The sequence below is a fragment of the Camelus bactrianus genome, chromosome 35 (genome assembly GCF_048773025.1).
Source record: "Camelus bactrianus isolate YW-2024 breed Bactrian camel chromosome 35, ASM4877302v1, whole genome shotgun sequence".
In the NCBI taxonomy this organism is placed as follows: Eukaryota; Metazoa; Chordata; class Mammalia; order Artiodactyla; family Camelidae; genus Camelus; species Camelus bactrianus.
The window spans coordinates 20586299-20605315 of record NC_133573.1 but is presented as its reverse complement, the minus strand read 5'-3'; the positions used below and the strand labels follow the sequence as shown (position 1 = coordinate 20605315).

The window sequence follows — 19017 nt, the reverse complement described above, 5'->3', positions numbered from 1 at the left end:
TCAAGATAGTGCCTATAAAGGTCTTCTGCCTGATATCTGGCCCATAGCAGTTCCACTGTTAGTTGTTAGGATCTCCATTGATTTCTAGTATTTTCAGTCTCTCCATCTGGTATTTCTCGTCTCTCCAGTGCTGGGAAACATTCCAGACAGTAAGTCTCCTGAGATGCAAGGAGAGAGGACTCAACCACACCACTACCCGCCATATCAGTGCCTCAGCAACAAGTCACACAGCAGCCAGAAAACACCCGGAGAGCTGATGGATATTTCATTAAACCCAAGGATGTCCCTTCCAGGCTCGCCATGCACAGTCAAGTCATCGACCGGGTGTGCGTGCCTTCCTGCCCTTCCTCCAGGAGGAAGCTGTTCTTGTGATTTCCCACTCAGCCTCCTACACTTTCCCGCCTCCACCTGGGGTTCCTCCCCACTGCAGCCCCATGGCACGTCAATCAAGCACACATTACGTAGAGTCTGAGCTGAGCAGAATGATGGCCCCACGAATATATGCACAACCTAGTCCCTGCAACATGCGACTCTGCCAGGTTCCAAAGCAAAGGGCAGTTAAGGTGATGGATGGATAATTAGCTGACCTTAAGACAGAGAGATGATCCCGGATGATGCTGGAGGGCCCCACATGACCACAGGTTTCTTAACAGTGGAGGAGTGAGGCAGGAGAAGAGGCAGACGGAGATGTGACAATGGAATAAATGGCCCGAGAGGTGCCATGTTGCTGACTTGGAAGACAGAGGCAGGGGGGCAACAGCCCAAGAACTGTGGGAGACTCCAGAAGCTGGAAAAAGCAAGGAAACAGGTTCTCTCCTAGAGCCTCCAGAAGGAATGCAGCCCCGCTGACACCTTGATTTTAGTCCAGTGAGACCTGTGTCAGACTTCACCCTGCAGATGTTAAGAGAATACATTTGTATTGTTTCAAGCCACCAAGTTTTCAGTAACTTGCATGACAGCCACAGAAAACAAATTCAGGGTCTCCCCATTCATCGCCTGATGACATCCTTTCTGCCTCCCAAGATGTATTTCCTACAGAGGTGGGGAATGCTGACTCCATGATTTTTCCTGTACCCTGATGGTACAGACCAGTCAAAAGCTAAGGCTTTATGTCCCGCAAGGGTAGGTAAAAATCCTCATCACACGTGGGAACCTCAGGGAGACCTGCCCGGGGAAGGACAGAATGGCCAAGCAGGAATTATTGGAGCCAGCAGTTGTGGGCATGTTCCAGGGTCACCAAGAGCAACCATGTTCTGCCTGAGAAACCCTTCCATGCTTCTCAACCATGGGCCTCACGGCACCACGGACCTCATGGCCTCAAGGTTTAAGAGATTATGCATGTGTTGATTTTTAGCTAATTTTCCTATTCTTATCCATCAGAGATACATTTAACTTCCAACCAAAGCCTGGAGTTAGCATGAAGTAGCCAGAGTTCTCACTATGAATTCGTTGAATTGCAGGCGAAAGCAAAGCCAAGAAGCTTTAGAAATCCTGCCCAGTCCAATCCTCAGCAAACAGTTGGCTTCTCTAATTTTTTATGTAATATTTAAAATACTCAGTGGAGCCCCATTATGACCTCTATGGCTTCCAAAAGGCCCCAGATTGAGAACTACTGAAAAATCTTTCATTTGTGTGATCCATTTAGATCCAGAACTTTACTCCTCAGTGTCCCTTTTCACTCCAGGGTTATTTCTGAGTGCCTTTCAGCTCTGTGGGTGAACGATTTTTCTTTTTCACTGCATTGGTAGATTCGCTTCAAGGCCAGCTTAGATTCTGGTCTGCTGAGTGTATGGCAATGGTGACATCCATGGTGAGCCTTGGAGACCCCACAATCTGGTACAGAGGCTTTCTCCAGCCTTCCCTAGGAAGGAAGGGGCTGAAAATATGTTCCCTGGAATCTCCTTTTTGGACCATATGCTCCCACTCCAAAAGCATATGCTTCCAGCTCCTGGGAGTAGAAACTGTTAGACCTACTGTGAGAAATGGTATGGAGTTACCTCCTGAAGTTAAAGATATGCATACCCGATGACCCAGAAGTCCCACTTCTTGGTGTATATGCAAAGAAATACCTGCATGTGTGCACTGAGAGACACGTACTAGAGTGCTCATAGCAGCCTGATTCATAACAGTCCAAACTGGAAGCATCTGTAGAATGCTATCCAAAGAGCATTGTGTTCACACAGTTCATACTACACAGCAATGAATGTAACACTGTGGAAGATGTACACGTTTATAGTGTTGGGGGGAAAAAAGGCAGCTAAGAGGAATGTTCTATAATTCCACTTACATAACATTCAAAAAGCAAGTGCAATCATAGTGTTTAAAGATTCAGACTTAGGAGACAAAAATTCTAAAGAAAAGGAAGTAGTTACCCACAGAAGTTTAATATTCATCACCCCTGGGAACAAGGAAGGGGTTGGTGATTGGATAGGGACCGGAAGCATCTGGGGGCCTGGCCCTGCCCCATTTCTTCACCTCAGTGGGGATATTACATGGCTGTTTTTCTGGTGGTGAATCTTTGGGTGGTATATTTTACACATCTTTCTGTCTGCGTGCTATGTTTTACACTTTTTAAATGAAAAGTTTGAAATGTTAATTCTGAGATATTCCCCTAAAAAGAAATTCCTCGCATTTGAAATTTTCTTATTTTATGATTTTCTATTATAAAACATACTCGTGAGCATAAGAGAACATCTGAAAAACATCAGGTAAGTGGGAACAGAATCACCTCTAAATTCTTTCTCCCAAAGACAAATACCACTAATATTTTGGTATATTTCTTTCCAATCTTTTCTCCATGACTAGTTTTTGATGTTTCTATTTTTCATGGCCATATTTATTCAAATCTATATTTTAATATTTTTCACTTAACACGATCCTGTAAGCATTTTCAAAGTCCTCACAAACCCTCCGTGTGATTATTTTAATGACCATGTATTTCACTTACTGGTGCTTCATTAAATGGCATATCTGCTGGAGCAACATTGAGGTTATTTCCTCTTCTTCTATCTATAGGCGGTGTCATGGCAGAGTTTTCTGTGTACAGCCTTTTACGTATTTCAAATAATTTCCTTAGAACTGATCCCTAGAAATGGATTTTCAAGAGCCCAAAGCAGTACCTATCTAAGGCTCTTTATAGAAAACATGTCCCTTTTCCAGGATCAGAGTTCCAGGAGCTTATCAAGTCCAAACATCTTAGGGCCATTTAGAATAGATCCTCCAAGAACCTGGGCAGCTGATCCACTGGTCTCCTCAAATTGCCAGGCCAGTCCACGGAGCCCACTGAACTCGAGTTCACGCCCTTTGCTCTGTCTTCCCACCGAGATACACAGCTCAGGGGTACTTGGGTCACCCAGCAAGATTCCCAAAAGGAGCAGAGCTATCAGCTCACCTAGAAGTCTCTACATGCTTAGAGCAACAATACCAACAAAGCTTCAGCATCTTCAATGTAAAGTGAGAATATGAATGTTGAGTTTGAAGGAATATGTGCGAGGATAAACGAGAGAACGCTTGGAAAGTATTTAGTGCCTGCCACATAACAGACCGTCTACAGACTCATCCCTTTTTCCTGAGACTCGTCTTTCTCCCCCAGTGGTGAGAGGATCAAGGACGAGAGGGAAAGAGGAGGGAAACATTCAAGAAACATAGTCATCATGACATCCACGTATATACTACGAGGCGGCAGCATTTATCGGATGAAGGGGAGAGGCACTTACCCAACATCTTGCATTTACCTCGACTACCCCTGGGAGTCATTACCATTTGAGTCATTCTTACAAGCTAATGAATTGTCACCATAAGCCTGAATCACTTGCTTCTCCATATTTTTGTCTAGAGTAGTGCTTCCCCCAAATGTGGTTATGGGACCTTTTTAGGATTACTTGATGTATTAAGGCAAGTAAAGCTGGATGCTGTAATAAACAGTCCCCCAGTCTCAATGGCTTCATAGCATAAAGATGTAGTTTTTGCTTGTTTCATAGTTCAGGGTGTGTTAGCAGGTCATAAAGGATGGTCTTTCCACACAGGGGCTGAGGTTCTTTCCACCTACTGTCTGCCATCATCCAGGGCCACAGAGTCCTCTGCTGGATTCTCTGGACCCAGCTGGCAGATGGAGCGGTGGGGAGGGGGAAGCCAACATAGAGGATTCAAGAGTGGCTTTAGGAAGCGGTGCTAGAAGTTCATGTCCCTTTCTCCTACACTTTGCCAACATTCAGTTGGTCAGGATGCGAATACACAACCCCACACAACTGTGGGAGAGGCTGGGCTCTGCTGTTTAGCTCTACCCCAGAGGAAGTGGAAATGATTTTGCTTTCATTGCATACCTGGAGTGATTGTAAATATACAGAAGTTTTTCAGTAGGTCTGGGTAGCATAAAATATACAGCAGATTTGATGTTACCCAGACCTACTGAATCAGAATCTCTGGGGCCTAGGAATGAAAAGTTCCAACAGATGATTTTCATAGGCTGGAGCCCAGAGATGTCTTTGAGGGTTCCAGCCACAGACACTTCTTTCCAAGGGCAGCCCTGCCATCAATCTTACCTTAGATCCCATGCTGGGTACCCAGAGTATTTTTTCAAATCTTTCAGGAGCTGCAACAACTGTACTGTAAGGACTCCAGGATATTTACCTTCAACACTTAGATTCCAACATCCCAGGACAAGAGTGCGGGTAAGCATGGCATTTGCTGGATCTCTTTCTCAGCACTTTTATTCTTATGCAGACAAAGGGGACTGTGTAGGACTACATTGAGTGGCACAAGCAGAAGCCAGCCCTCACAACCCTAATTTATTTGTTTTGCAGACACTACTGAGGTCACTGTTTCAGACATCATTTTATGGGGACACGTGGAAGACATTTTCTCAGGTGTCAGTACTTTAAATAGTTATTATTCTGTGAATCATAGTATTTATTGTGTTTCCTCTTTGTATTGGCTGATGGGAAATTTGGAGCCAAAACTTGAGACCACCTTTAGCAAGTACACAGAACTCAATCCCAGTTATATCTCATTTTTCCTACTTTTAACCCAAATATTCCCATTTGTTTATTTTCTTATCTTGTTAAAATCTATTTTGAATAAGCAGATTGTATAAATGGATTTTTAATGATTGACTATAATCTTGTGACAGAAATGTGAATAGAAATAGTGGTCCTTCATTTTTTGACCATGCTTTATTTAGCCCAAGGGAAATCTTCCCCACAAATGACATACATGAAGCCTTGATTATCGGTTAACCCAGTACCAACTGAATTTCCTCAGAGGCCTCAGAATAAATTCATTAATTAAAACCACATGTACCTTTCCAAGATCACTCTGTACCAATCGTCATCTCTTTTCCTGAAATGGAATCACCTATTCTGGGCCCAGAGATAGTACAGAACTGAATTACTATCCAAAGTAAGTGTTGGATGAATGACTCTTGGCTTTGATAAATTTTGCTGTCCAAACTTTCCCATAATAATGTTTAAATCCAATGGGACGAAAGCTTGAAAGAATTCACAAACCTTTAAGACATCCTAAGACCATTATTTATTAAAATGTTCACACATTGAATTTAATAAGTAAATCACAGAAGGGATTGAGAGAACAGTACCCAAATATCCATTTAATTAACAAAATCTATTGAGCACCTGTCTATGTTTTAGGCACTGTGCCAGTGGCTTTAATATACTATTCCCATTTTACACACACACGAAACAAGCATGCACGCGGAGGTATTAAGAGGGTGTGATCACGTTTCTTTGAGCAGCCCCTGACAGTGGCCCTTAACTTGAGGGCGGTTGCCTCCAGAGGTGTGGCCATTTACCTTCAACACCAAGGCCAGCACCGAGCTGCCCCGCCCTTCCCCGTACCAGAACGCTCACATACAGAACAGCAATAAAGAAACACTCTTTCTCAATGAATTATGCGCTCTTAATTCTTGAAATGAGCTTCATCAAATGCTCTCCATGGAGTGGCCACTGCTACCAACAGAAAAGTTTTTGACAACGAGAGATGAAAATGCTCAACATTTTGGAGACCTACCCTTCCGAACACAGGCGTGCACACACATACGGGCACAAACACACGCGCGTGAGAGCGTGTGCGCTGCCAGACTGGCTGTATGTTGGTTGAGTTAGGCTCTTGTCACTCCCAGCACCTCTCCTCAAGGAAAAGCAGTTATGAAAAACATTCTTTGCCTTCTGTCCCAAAAAAGAGTGACTTCTGTGCAAAGGTGAGGAGCGCAAGTGCTCAGGGCTCTGGTTTTCTGAGATTTGTCCTTCTAAGAGCTTTTTATCCCTGGGGTTTGTGGGTACCTCTTGACTTTAAGGCTAACAAATAATAACAAGCTACCACAAAGATTGCCCTTCCTGAATAAAAACCCTGAAAGGAAAACATATTGGACATTGGTAATACTATTCCCATTTCACAGATGAGGAAGCTGAGCCTGAGAGTTAAGCTGCTTGCCCAAGATAACACAGGAAGTCAGTGACAAAGACGAACCAAAAAAGCCAGAATTCCAGTCTTCCCTTCTGTTGGTTCTTCCTCAGCAAGATACATACGTATATTTGCCAACTGCCTCCAGGATCCAGGTTCTGCACCCCTCCCTCTGGCCCAATTATCTGAAAACCAAAAGAGTAGAAAATCGAAAATGAGATGGAGATCAGCAGGGACGTGAGGCAGCGGATTGCTGCCGCTTCCTTGCTTCCTTTTTCAGAAGCTAAAATCGACTCTGCTCTTCCTCGGTGACAGCCCCTCGCCTGGGGCACGGCTCCCGGCCTCGGCGGGGGTCCGCGCAATCTGGGCGCCTCCAGCTGCCCCTTCTCCAGAATCGCCAGCCGCAGAGCGCAAGGCCAAACTGGGGCAGAACGAGTGTGCCCGTGCCCGGGTTGCCCGTGTCACCTGTGCCGGTCCCGCTGCTGGAGACACCGCGGGCGCACTGCGCCGGTCGCTTCTCTCTTCTGCTTGCCCAGCGCGCTTTTCCGTACCCTAGCGCAGCGGGCGTCCAGGGAGCCGGGGGTCAGCGAGGGAACCTCCGGCTGTGCCCCAGGCCCAGAGCCTGGGCCGTGCGGAGCACAGAGCCCCGGCAGGCTCCCTGCAGCCAGCTCCCTCTTGAGTGAGCACTCAGTGCCAGGGTAGAAGCACGGATCTTTCCCCACCCCTCCCAAGCGCACCGGGCCAGTTTCCATCTGATAGAATGTTTCTTCCATCTGATTAGAATGACAGTAGCCTTCAAATCATTCATTAAGAGAATTTTAGTCTTAAAGGAAAAAGAATGTCCCACTGTAATTGTGAGTTGTAATAAATGTGAACTTCTGGTGCCTTCCTCTGCAGTATGTAAGACAGTAAAAAATGTGTCTCATCCAAACGCTCCCCCTCCCCAAGCCCATTGTGAAGTCAATCGCTAACAAAGAGGACATGTGAATATTCAACACCGAGTCTTTCAGTGTATTTTCAGGAATCCCTGAGTCGGCCTTTTTTTTTTTTTTTAAATCGGCGAATACCTGTTTAAGTTTTAAAAGCACATGGAAATCGCCCGCGAGCGACCATATAATTTGATTTGCCAGGCAATCTGCAGAGCGATCGCACATCATTTATAATGTTCATTGAGCATTTTGCCTAATTGTGTCTGTCTCTGAAAGGGCGGCGCACCCCCTCCCGACCGCAAGCAGCACAAGTGGCGACATTCCCATGGAGCGGCCGCGCCGCAGCTTGTCGCATTCAGCGCGGGCGGCCGGGCCGCGCGCTTCCCTGCCCGGCGACTGGGCGCGCCTGACACTAATAGCTCGCGGCTCAGGTACGAGCGGGCGCCGCGTTTGACTCCATTCAATTCACAACCGGCAGCGCTTGCAGGTGTCGCCTTTTGAAACTGCCATTCAGGCGGCCGCTGTTCACTTCTCGCTGCGCCGCGGGTTTTGTAGAAGAGCAAGAATGGGGCTGATTATTCCCGTGCCCACAGGCCGCCCCCACACGCCCCAACCCCCGCCGGACGCGAGGCTTCCCTCGGCCAAAAGAGGCATTTAATTAGTTCTGGGGCTGCGAAGAGCCAGCGTGGTGGACAAAGCCCGGCTCCCCAGGTAACCCCGGTTCCCTGTGGCCTCGGGAGGGGGCGCTCCCTCTCGCGCCCCCGCCGTCAGGCTGTCCTCCCGCTGGCTCTCCCGCAGGCCAGTGGCTCGCCAGCGGGTCTTGGGTGACTTTGACCAGCGGCGCCCGTGGTCCCTGGCCGCGAGCAGCTTTCGGGCGCTGGCCCCCTTCCCGCCTCTCGTCCCCATTTCCAGGCCAGCCGGGGAGATGGAAACTTGGTTGGCAAGACAGGTGGCCCTAGCTGTCTTGTGCGTGAGTGTTCTCTTCATCATGTGTCATTCCCACCACCCCCTCCACTCCCATTTTGGGGAAACATCAGGACAATGTTTTGGGGAAACACTGGAGACACTTTCGGCCTTTATACGCCTTTGCATCTCCACGCCGCGTGCGCTTAGCTCAGGGGGCAAAGTTGGGCCTGGGAGATTGCGAATGGCTGCCGCAGCATCGCGGCCAAAGGGCACTCTCTTCGCAACAGCGGCTCGGGCACCGGAGCTGACCCCAAATACGTCTGCGGACAGCATCGGCCCAGGTCGTGTACTCTAGGCCACCAGAGCCACAGGTACCACCACCACCCTCCAATCCTCCAAAGCGATCGCGCCCCAACGAGCCCGACTTTTAGCTGCGGGCCGCTCGCGCCAGCAGGGGAGAGGGGCAGAGGGCAGCCCTTTCCAGCCGGATGCCCGCGTGGTACCTTTTGGGGCGGAGTGGGCATCAGCGGTGGGGCGGGGGCAGGGCTCCTCCTGCCTTATCATTTGGTTTCCGCGAGCGTCCGAGGACGCCAGCACCCATTCGTTCCACTCGCTGCGCTCTGTGAACGAGCGTGGGGCGGGCGGGGGAGCCCGGGCCGGGGGAGGGCCGGGTGGTCTCCCTCCCCCGCCCACCCCGCCCGGCCGGCCGGCCGGCCGAGCCGCGGCACAAGTGTTGCGATTCCCACGGACCGGCGAGCTCTGCGGCTGGAGGTCCGGGCACCCGGGGCCCGGGAGACGGGGCGGACACAGAGGGGTTTGTAGACACGCTGACCTCCGCGCTCCCGCTCTGAAAGGGCCTGAAAGGAGCAGTTTATGGTGCATTACCAGTCAAGGGCTCAGGTACCAGCGCCTTGTGCCGGGAAGCGGGGCGGCCGCCCGTGCTGCAGGTGTCAACTATACAAACGCCCGGGAGGGGGGAGGACGCCGGGGAGGGCCGGGAAAGGAAGCCTGGCCGCGCTGCGCCCGGCGCTTGCACCATTTCGCTCTTTCTCTGTGGCGACAGCAGCCGGCCTGGGGCGCAGACCCAGATCCTGGGGGGCTGGTGGGGTAGAGAAATCAGCGGGGGGCCGGGCCTACGGGACGTTATTTATGGGCTACATTTGATGGAGAGGCGAGTCGGGGGAGGCTTTGAGCCTCTGCCCATCGCCGACCCAGTTTCAAGGCTGAGGGCAGAGGGAGGTCACAGGAGGCTAGAACTTCCTAGGGGAGGCGACCGCTGTGCCCAGCAAGGAAGAGGAATTTTGCCCCCACGTTGGGCTGCTTGGGCCCCCAGGGGCCTGCCTGGATTTAACTTGAACTTCCCACGTGGGTCCATGCTCCCCATCTATCTTCCTGTGCAAACATGGGCCTGAGCCTGGGTGCACGTTTAACAAATGTTCTTGGTTAAAGCAGTGGCCCTCTCCTTACTGGCCTCTCCCCAGCGCCAGAGTCACTTCCAGCCCAGAAGAAACCAAGGAGGACCCCCTACCCTTAGCCGGTAACCCCTGTGGGCCCCTCTCTGTCCCCAAAGGCCTGGCAAGCCTAGAACTCAAACTCCTCAAGCTGGCTTCTATAAAGCAACACCTCGAAATGCTTTTTCCCTTAGGGAGGAGACTGCTGATAGGTTTTACTTCCTAGTAGGCCCTCAAAAGTCTTCATGGGGCCAAAGTACTAAAAAAGAAAAATAGTAAAACAACAACAAAAGCCACCACTGCCGTGATATTAAGACAATTTAAAAAATTAACAAATGGTGTTTAATGGTTTTCAGGGCCAACTAGAAGAAGATGAGGCAGACAGAAATTGTAGGTTCATCTGAACAAAGCTTCTGGGTCCTCCCAAAGGTTTTAGAGGTTGTCTGCCCTGCTTCCTTACCTAATTTTACCTGGAAACTTCCTTCTCCTTGATGCAACTGCATCACCATTGTGATGACGTTTACATGTGTCCTCTACTATTAGAATTAGCTTTTGACCGAGTAAAACTGGGTGCTTTTCTTAAAGTAACAGAGAAACTAGACAAGGAATGGTGAAAAGGATGAAGAAGATGGGTGTGTGTCTGAAAAGAATGGTTTGAGAAAATTAAGGGGAGAGAATAGATTCTTTACAAGGTGAAAGAAAGACTTTCCCATCTGAAAAACAAAGACAGACCCCCCCCCCCATTAACACATTCATAACTAAATTCCTTGTATAAGTTACCCAAAGTAGGGGTTTCTATTTCCTCACCTTCATTCAGTCTTCGGCACACTGCATTCTGGCCCATACTCTCACTTATTTAGTCATTTTCACCAGTAACTTCCATGGCCCCCAATTTAAGGACAATTTCTGACTTTATCTTGCCTAAAATCACAGTAAACAGGCCCCCCATTCATCCTGATACCAAGCGCAGAATCTTTTGTTTCTTTTGTTTCTCTCTCACCTCCAAGCCCACAGTGAATAAGTCACAAAATCCTAAAATTTCTTTGCCAAGTGTTTCTTCAATCTTCCTGGCCACCACCCAGGCTCAAGCCCTCATAATCTCTCAACTGTTCTGCTGCAGTTTTCCCATCTGTCTCCCTGCCTGTGATCTTGTTTTGCTCCAATCCAATCTCCAACATTGGAGCCTCAGTATCCTTTCTAAAAGGCAGGCTTGACCATGCACCCTCCAGCTTCAAACACTTCCCTGGTTAATTGTGTATGAATTATAAACAGGTGCTATTGTACTAATCAATTACATACGTTATAAAGAATCAGAGAGACAAATTTTAAAAGAATAACGTAGAAATAAAGATGATAATTCTAATATTTTCTCTCCATAACCCAGCAGATCTTCTCCACTCTGGAAATGACTGGTCTGTACTATGCCAAACTCCTTAACACAGCTCATAACCTTCCTTGATCTAGACTCTGTATATTTTCCATTCTCATCATCTCTTTACTTCATCCTTAATAAAATTCTTTTGTATCTTTGAATGCCATGATAATCATTCTCTGTATATTTCAAGTCTATTTCAACCTCTACTCTCTGTTCTCTCTAGTCTGTAAACTCCATGAAAAAAAGATGTTTAATTTATTGTTCTGTGACTAGTGCTTATCACAGTTCTCAGCACAGAATTGGTGTTCAGTAAATGTTTGCTCCATAAATAAACATGGTACTTCTCAGAGGAAGCCATGGTTTCTATAAAGAGACTGGAAAACAGAGAAAATGGATCCACAGAAAAAGAAAAGAATGAAGCAAACATGGAGAGGGTAACAGAAAGAAGCACAGGAAAGATGGAGAGAATGTCCAGTCACCTTTCCAGATCACAGTGTCTGAACCAGGATACAAATTAGGCTGCTCTATAAAAGAGCTGAAATACATAGTGGCTTAAATGAGATAGAGGTTTATTTTTCTCTCACAAAAACAAATCAAAAGAAGACAAAGCTAGATAGGCATCCCAGGCCTCATGTGGGGTCTGAATGATGTGGGGTACCCAGACTCCTTTATCTACTTACGTATCTATCCTTAATGTGTAGCTTTCAACTCATGGTTCAAAATGGCTGCTCCAACTCCTGCCATTGCATTGGCATTCCAATCAGAAAGAAGAGAGAAAGTAGCAACTTGGGACATGTCCTTCCTCTTCAAAGAGCCACAAAGGTGAATATCACTTCTACTTATTAGTTAGAAGTTAGTTTCATAACCACACCAACCTGCAAGGGTGACCAAGAAATGTAGTTTTTATTCTGGTGTCCATGTGCCCAGCTAAAATTATGGGGTGCCACTCATACAGACATGGGGGAGAATTTTCAATCTCTGAGACACCTGGCACTGCTGCCTTCCTGAGATCTAGCTACATTCCTGCTTGTGGATTCTAGGACGGGCCCTGCATCCCATACCATAGCTCCCTTTTCATGTTGTTAGTTCAAGTTGTTTCCATTACTTGAAACCAAAAGATTTTAAACACACACACACATCCTGAGTACTAAGTCTGACAACACAGGTACATCAGACAAGCCAGGTTGTGCTGCAGTAACCACACCCAAATCTCAGTGGCTTCACACAACAAAAATTTACTTCTCATCCAAGTTCCCTGTTCTGTGCAGGTTTTCAGGGGGACCCTGTTCATCGTAGTCACTGAAGATCCCAAGCCAACAGTTGTTCTGTCTCAAGATGCATTTCTATCATTGTTACAGAAGAGAGAACCAAAGAAGCTGAATAGTACATTGGCTCTTAAAGCTTCCTCCTGCCCCCCCCCCCCCCCCGCCGCGAATCAGCCATTTCTCTAAGGATCTCTGGAACCTTTAAGTAAGGAATGATTTTAGAAACCAAGATCTGAGAACAAATTGTGTTCATTGCTACAAAAACCCTTTTAGCAGACAGAGCTAGGGGGCAAAAAAAGAATGGACACATGCATATACAGATACCTCTCTGTTTATATCTCTCCAAATGTCTCCATCTAAATATTCTAGTCTTTCTCCTTTCCCTACCTGCAGCTCTCTCCTCTAACAGTGAAGGACACAATTCTCATTATTCTCAATATATTCACTCATTCATTTACTCCTAGGTCACACAGAAAGTTGTTTTAAAATTGCTAACCTACACCACTGTGAACATCAGACCTACTAAGCAGTTTGTTTACAGTTTTTTTTGCCCTTAGCCTGGAAGTATTGCATTCAAAATGTACTTGGATTACTCATAACAGTATTTTTTAAATAGCAGGGTAATTACAACAATAAAATGCACTATTGAGCATGAAGGAAAAAAAAGCTTCCTCCTGGAAGTGACGTAACATTTCTACTCGTCTTTTACTAACCCAAGAAAGCTACATGGTCAGATCTCACCTCAAAGAAGATAGGGAAGTATAAGCTTATGTCCTGCCTGGAAGAAGACAGATCTGTGACGTGACTTTCCAGCTCCTATGGCTCATGGGATGTCCTGTGATGGAAGCCTTTCAGGCTAACTCTTATTGTAAAGAACCCAGAACAAAAAATACAGTCCTTCTGCATCTTCCCTTCTGGTCTGCTCTCACTTGCCCAGCTGAGGAAAAGTGCTCCCTAAGCACTGGGGACCTGTAAGGTCACTGACAACATAAATCCCTCACATCACTTTAAATCAGGGCAGGGAAATGTCACAAAGTGGATGATGGTTTGCAGAGCTTTGCTTCCACCTAGGACATCTTTGGAGACTCCTAGGAGCCTCTGCACATGTCCTAGCTCCGTCCTGGATTTTTACGATGGGTTGGTACACAGGCCTGGTAAGTTTCAAGCCTCCAAAAAAAAAAAAAAAAAATACAAGGACCAGGAACAGATGAGAAAACAGGAGGACATTCTAGCATGAGGGAAATACAGGGAAATGGGTTTCCAAGGCTGGTGAAGGCTAAGTAAAGGTGAGATTCAAGGTTCTTGAGGAAATCTCTGACTACCCGCAAAATGCTTCCAAGTGACTGCAACAGGCCAAGTTGTAAGACTTCATCCCTGTGATGGATGGATGGCATTACCTTTCAAGGGCACTAGTAAAATGCCAGAGAGATGACGATCCGGTTGCCATGTGTTGCTTACACCTTAGTGGAGCAGATGTTTTCCTTTATGGCCTCTCGCTGAGATCGATGGCCCCAAAGTAATCGGCTTTTAAAGAGGGCCAAAACGATAATTTGGAGCCCTGGGCTTTCTCTGAGGACATGGGTGTTGGTGGGGCAGAGATGTGGTCACGATGAGGCCACGCCATGCCTGTGATGGGGAGGGAGGCAGGCTAAGAAAGGAGATGCAAAAAGGCACATTGAATGCATTGACCTGAGGCTTGCTTGAGATGGAGCCTGTAGCATCCAGTATATTTGCTGGCACTCACGTCCCTAAACCAGGGAAAACTGGGGGGTGAGGGGGATTAGTGCATGCCTTCCACTTTCGTAAATCTACTCAGCCTCCCAGGAACAGACTTCTGCCCCTCTTCATGTGGTCAGACTCACTCAAGACTCACCCAGCTCAACACTATTCCCCTTAGGAAGACCTCCCTAAACCCTCACTCTTGTGCTGAGCCATTACACCTCAATGACAGCTCTCACTACACCGGATTATAATCATCTCTCCTCTCTCTGCCACCCCAAGGATGTGTTAAGGCACAGAAGCTACATCTTACTCATCTCTGATCCCCAACATTTAACACAGTGATTGAGCATAGCCGATGCTCAAAACATCTTTCTTAAAGAGATAAGTAAATAAAGACTTATAACAGGGCACATTTTCTTAGAATTTCCACATTGCTTTTAACCTTGTGTATAATATGAAAAAAAAGACAATTCAACTTAAAAAACTGTAATTGATTTGCATTATATAGACTAGAAGTCTCCAAAGTGATCAAGATGTTCCATTGGCTACGGGAAAATTTTTAGAAGTTCTATTATATTTTTACTCATCTTCCTAAAATTTCTTTTTGTGCATGTTTACAAATGTGTGCAACATATTAATATAGTCTTATTTCTATGCAATTTTAAGTACATAAACATACATAAATTCACCTTAGAGTGTATACTCAAAAGTGGTAATAAGGTATGTCAGACACAGCTAATCCCACACCCTCCACAGACACAAAATATTTTTCTCTTCTTATTTGGTAACATCCCAAGTATTAACTGGGAATATGGTCATCAAACTCAAGACCACCCCTTTCACCTTCCCTTGTAGCTAGATGTGGCCATGGGATGGCTCAGGTCAACTGAATGTGAATTGCAGTGATTTGTGAAAACTTCAGGTCATGATCTTAAAAGGAAAGGAGTGTGCCCTTCCTCTTTCCTTTTTCTTGTTGGTTGGGATGCAGACATGATGGCTGGAGCTGAAGCAGCCATTTTGGTTTGAAGGTTTCAAGCTGTGTTTCAGGAAGATAGAGCAACATGTTACAAGGAAGCTTGACCTCCAACCCCTTTAGCTGCCATATAAACTTCGAGTTGCTTATGTTTGGACTATTGCATAGGAGAGACAAAAACGTTACATTGTCTTTATGTATTTGTTATAGAAGCCAGAACTTTATTCAGAATAATGCAAGACGTGCAGTCAAAAAAAAGTTAACTTTTAAATGATTCCTTTATATAGACAATCAGGTGGAAGAAACCAATGGTAGAGAAGTCTTCAGTTTTTTTTTTTTAATACCTGTGCTATCACTTCTCATTTATATCTTTTTCACTCCTTTTTTCTTCTATACTTTACAGACATTTAATAAAAACTTGTTCAATACTATATTGTATACTTGAAAGTTGCTGTGAGAGTAGAGCTTTAATATTCTTACCATAACAACAACAGAAAAATGATAATTATGTGAAGTAAAGGATGTGTTAACCTTATTTTGGTAAACATTTTGCAAAAATATACACATATCAAATCCTCACACTGTACACTTTAAATACACAATAAAGCTCAGCGGGAAAAAGAAAAAATAAACCTTATTGATTACTCTACTGAGTACAGAGGAAACAGGAATGGAAGTAGCATTCTTTGAGTGCCTGCTCTGTATCAGATACTTAACCTAGGTCATTTCACTAACTTTCCACAGCAATCCTTAAGGTAGATATTATGATTTCTTCTCATTTCTACAGACAGTGAAACTAAAGCTCAGCAAGTTTAAGTATCTTCTCCAGGAACACACAACTGTAAGGACTAGAGCAGATGTTTGAATTTGAACTCAGATCTATGTGAGTCAAATGTCCATGTCTTCCATCCTCCATGATTTCATATTTCAAATGAATCTTTCCAACTTGTAAACTCTGCCCCCTGCCTCTTCCCTTTTCTCATTTTACTTCATATCCTTTTTACTTTACTCCCCTGTTCCCTTTCCTCTCTGCGTTCTAATTGCTTCACCTGAAGCCAAACACATGTATTTGATAATGACCTGGAACAGTATTTCTCCAACTTGACTCTGAGTGGATGTATTTATATGCGTGTGTACACATATTTTAAAAATACACACATGTGCATGTATGTCCTCACAGATAAAATCTTCACCCTATTTATAGAAAAATAAAGCAAGGCAATGACCAATAAAAGCTTTAATGAGCCCCCAGTGCCAGTTTAAATGATCATTAAGATGAAATAGCTTACAGTATGGAGGTTCTTCAGAAAACTAAAAATAGACCTACCATATGATCCAGCAATCCCACTTTTGGGCATATATCTGGAGGGAACTCTAATTCAAAAAGATACATGCACCCCAATGTTCATAGCAGCACTATTTACAATAGCCAAGGCATGGAAGCAACCTAAGTGTCCATCGACAGATGACTGATAAAGAAGTTGCAGTATATTTTTTACAATGGAATACTACTCAGCCATAAAAATAGAATAAAATAACATCACTTGCAGCAACATGGATGGACCTAGAGATCACCATTCTAAGTGAAGTAAGCCAGAAAGAGAAAGGCAAATATATGATATCACTCATATGTGGAATCTAAAAACAAAAGAGGAAAAAAGAGGACACTAATCAAAGCATCTACAAAACAGAAATAGACTCACAGACATAGTAAACAGTCTTATGGTCACTGGGGAAAGGGGGTGGGAAGGGATAAATTTGGGAGTTTGAGATTTACAAATGTTAGCCACTATATATAAAAATAGATTTTAAAAAGTTTCTTCTGTATAGCACAGGGACCTATGTTCAATATCTTGTAATAACCTTTAATGAAAAAAATGTGAAAATGAATATATGTATGTATATGCATGACTGGGACATTGTGCTGTTCATTAGAAATTGACACATTGTAACTGATGGTACATCAATAAAAAAAGATGAACTATCTTAAATCTTTGCAGATATAAAGTTGGTATAAATTCTTTATATATGTCCTTATGACTGTAAAACAAAACCCATTAAAAATTTTGGACCTGTATTAATAAAATTCAAATAAACCTTAATCTAATGTGATGGATGATTCAACTTTGCTGTAATGATGTTTGTTGCAGGGTTGACATGATGTTGGTTCCACCATCTTCAGCCCACTGTGTGTCATGTGATAACTCATTTCTCGTCCCAGTTTAATTAAACTACCATGATGGCTTTGTTTATCTAGCGTGTTCTGTAGTTATTTGGTTTCTTGGCACAAGCAAAATATCTGTGTCTTCTCTTTAGCCCAAAGCAGCTAACATAGCCCATGTGGCACCACCACAATCTTAAACACAAATGTTCACTTTGAGTCAGGCTCCAAGTTCAAAGCTAGGGCCAGGTCTTTAGGTGGCCATCCGGGTGGGCCAGAATATGCTCACAATTTGTCATCATTGTGTTTTAAGACTAGCATCTGAACGTGGCCATGAAATTGGGGGGAAAAAGTCACAATTAACTTGTGGAGCCTTCATTTAAGAAGTAAGATCCAGAAAATCAGAGGTCTGCAGAAATGAGAGGCCCAATGACAGGTCAGCACCTTCACCTGGAAAATCAAACTCCTGGGGATGGAAACAGTCCCTTTGTTATGAAGAGGGGAAAGGCTATAAATACGACCCACTGATGACAGAGACGTGGGCAGATTAGGGGCTGACTCTTTCCTATAACAAGCCAGGCTTGTTTTTCCTTGCAGGTGAGGAAAGGCCTCTGGCTCCGGACTGCAGAGCTGGTGAGGATGGAGGAGTGAGAGCGGAAGGCCAGCTCCCGCCCCTTTCCTGGTCTCATGGCCCTAGTGTGTCTCTGAGAAAGACCCTGCGGAAGAGAAACCAGAAAGGTGGGCCTGTGTGAATGTCCCCCATTGAGCACTGTGGCCTTGCTCTGCCCCTTTGCAGGGTTTCTCTGTGGGCCATCCTGTGTGGATGGACCACCTCTCCAGCCCCCACTTACAACCGTGAGCATTAGCAAAAGGCTGTCGCCAGGCCTCATGCTAACTGCCTCCAAAAGACGTGAGAACAGCTGAACAGACGTGCGCTGCCTCTTTCAGTTTCAGCCAGGAATCAACCTGTCTTTGTTGATATATTGGCTGGTATTTGTCCACTACAAACCTAAGAGATCGGGGAGGGGTGGCTGGAGTCAAAAATGACTGCAGCCTGAGAAGTAGGGCTCCCACCTGTAACCGATGATGTATCTTCATTCCACCAACATTTGCTGAGCACCTGCTAACCTACTACTGCTGAATAACTAATTGAGCAAATATTTCTGTGTGCTAAGCCCTGGGTACACGTTTACAGTTGTTAACTCACTTAATCCTCATGCTAACCCAACGCGATAGTATTATTATCATTCTTTTTCGCATGTGCAGGGCTGGAAGCACAGACAGATTAGCTAATTCGCCCAAACAGCTGATCCTAGTGGCACAACGGTCAGGTTCCAAACAGTCAGGCTCCACAGTCCACACTCACAAACCCATGCTTCCCGGCCTCTGCGGTGGCAGTGGAAAGTGGGGGCTCCCTTCCCAGTGGCAGAAAGAGGCTCAAACCTCTAGTGGTGTCTAACCAGAGAGGGGTCTTGTGGTGGCAAAGCCAGAGGCCAGGAAGGACATATGCAGGGTGCTTACTTCCTGTACGCCCAAGTGTGAAAACTGCACTCCCAGGCTTCTACGCAGTTTCCCCAAGTAACAAGTTTCTCAGCTAATAGTGGGCAGTTCCTTAGTTGAACCAGACATGGGCTGGCATGAGCTTCTCCAAACACAGATTAACCCAGCTGAGGAAAAGTTCTGGTCCAGACAGGATTTTAAGGAACAAGGACAAAAATGCCACTGCAAGATCCCTCCAGCTTCAGGACCACTGATACAAGTGAAAACTAAGGTATTATTGAGATGGGGTAGAAACCATTCTGAGGGAATCAAAATCAA

General features: G+C 45.5%; 1 long non-coding RNA gene across 2 annotated transcripts; it reads left to right on the top strand.

The window, feature by feature from the left end:
* Nucleotides 1-7770: 7770 nt before the first annotated feature.
* Nucleotides 7771-17275, top strand: LOC123612128 (uncharacterized). Of its 2 annotated transcripts, none has more exons than XR_006719324.2 (3): nt 7771-8623; nt 11780-11900; nt 12347-17275. It is a non-coding gene; the product is annotated as an uncharacterized LOC123612128 (long non-coding RNA). The 2 variants fall into 2 exon arrangements; XR_006719323.2 differs by lacking the exon at nt 7771-8623 and adding an exon at nt 8729-9152.
* The last annotated feature ends 1742 nt before the right edge of the window (nt 17276-19017 follow it).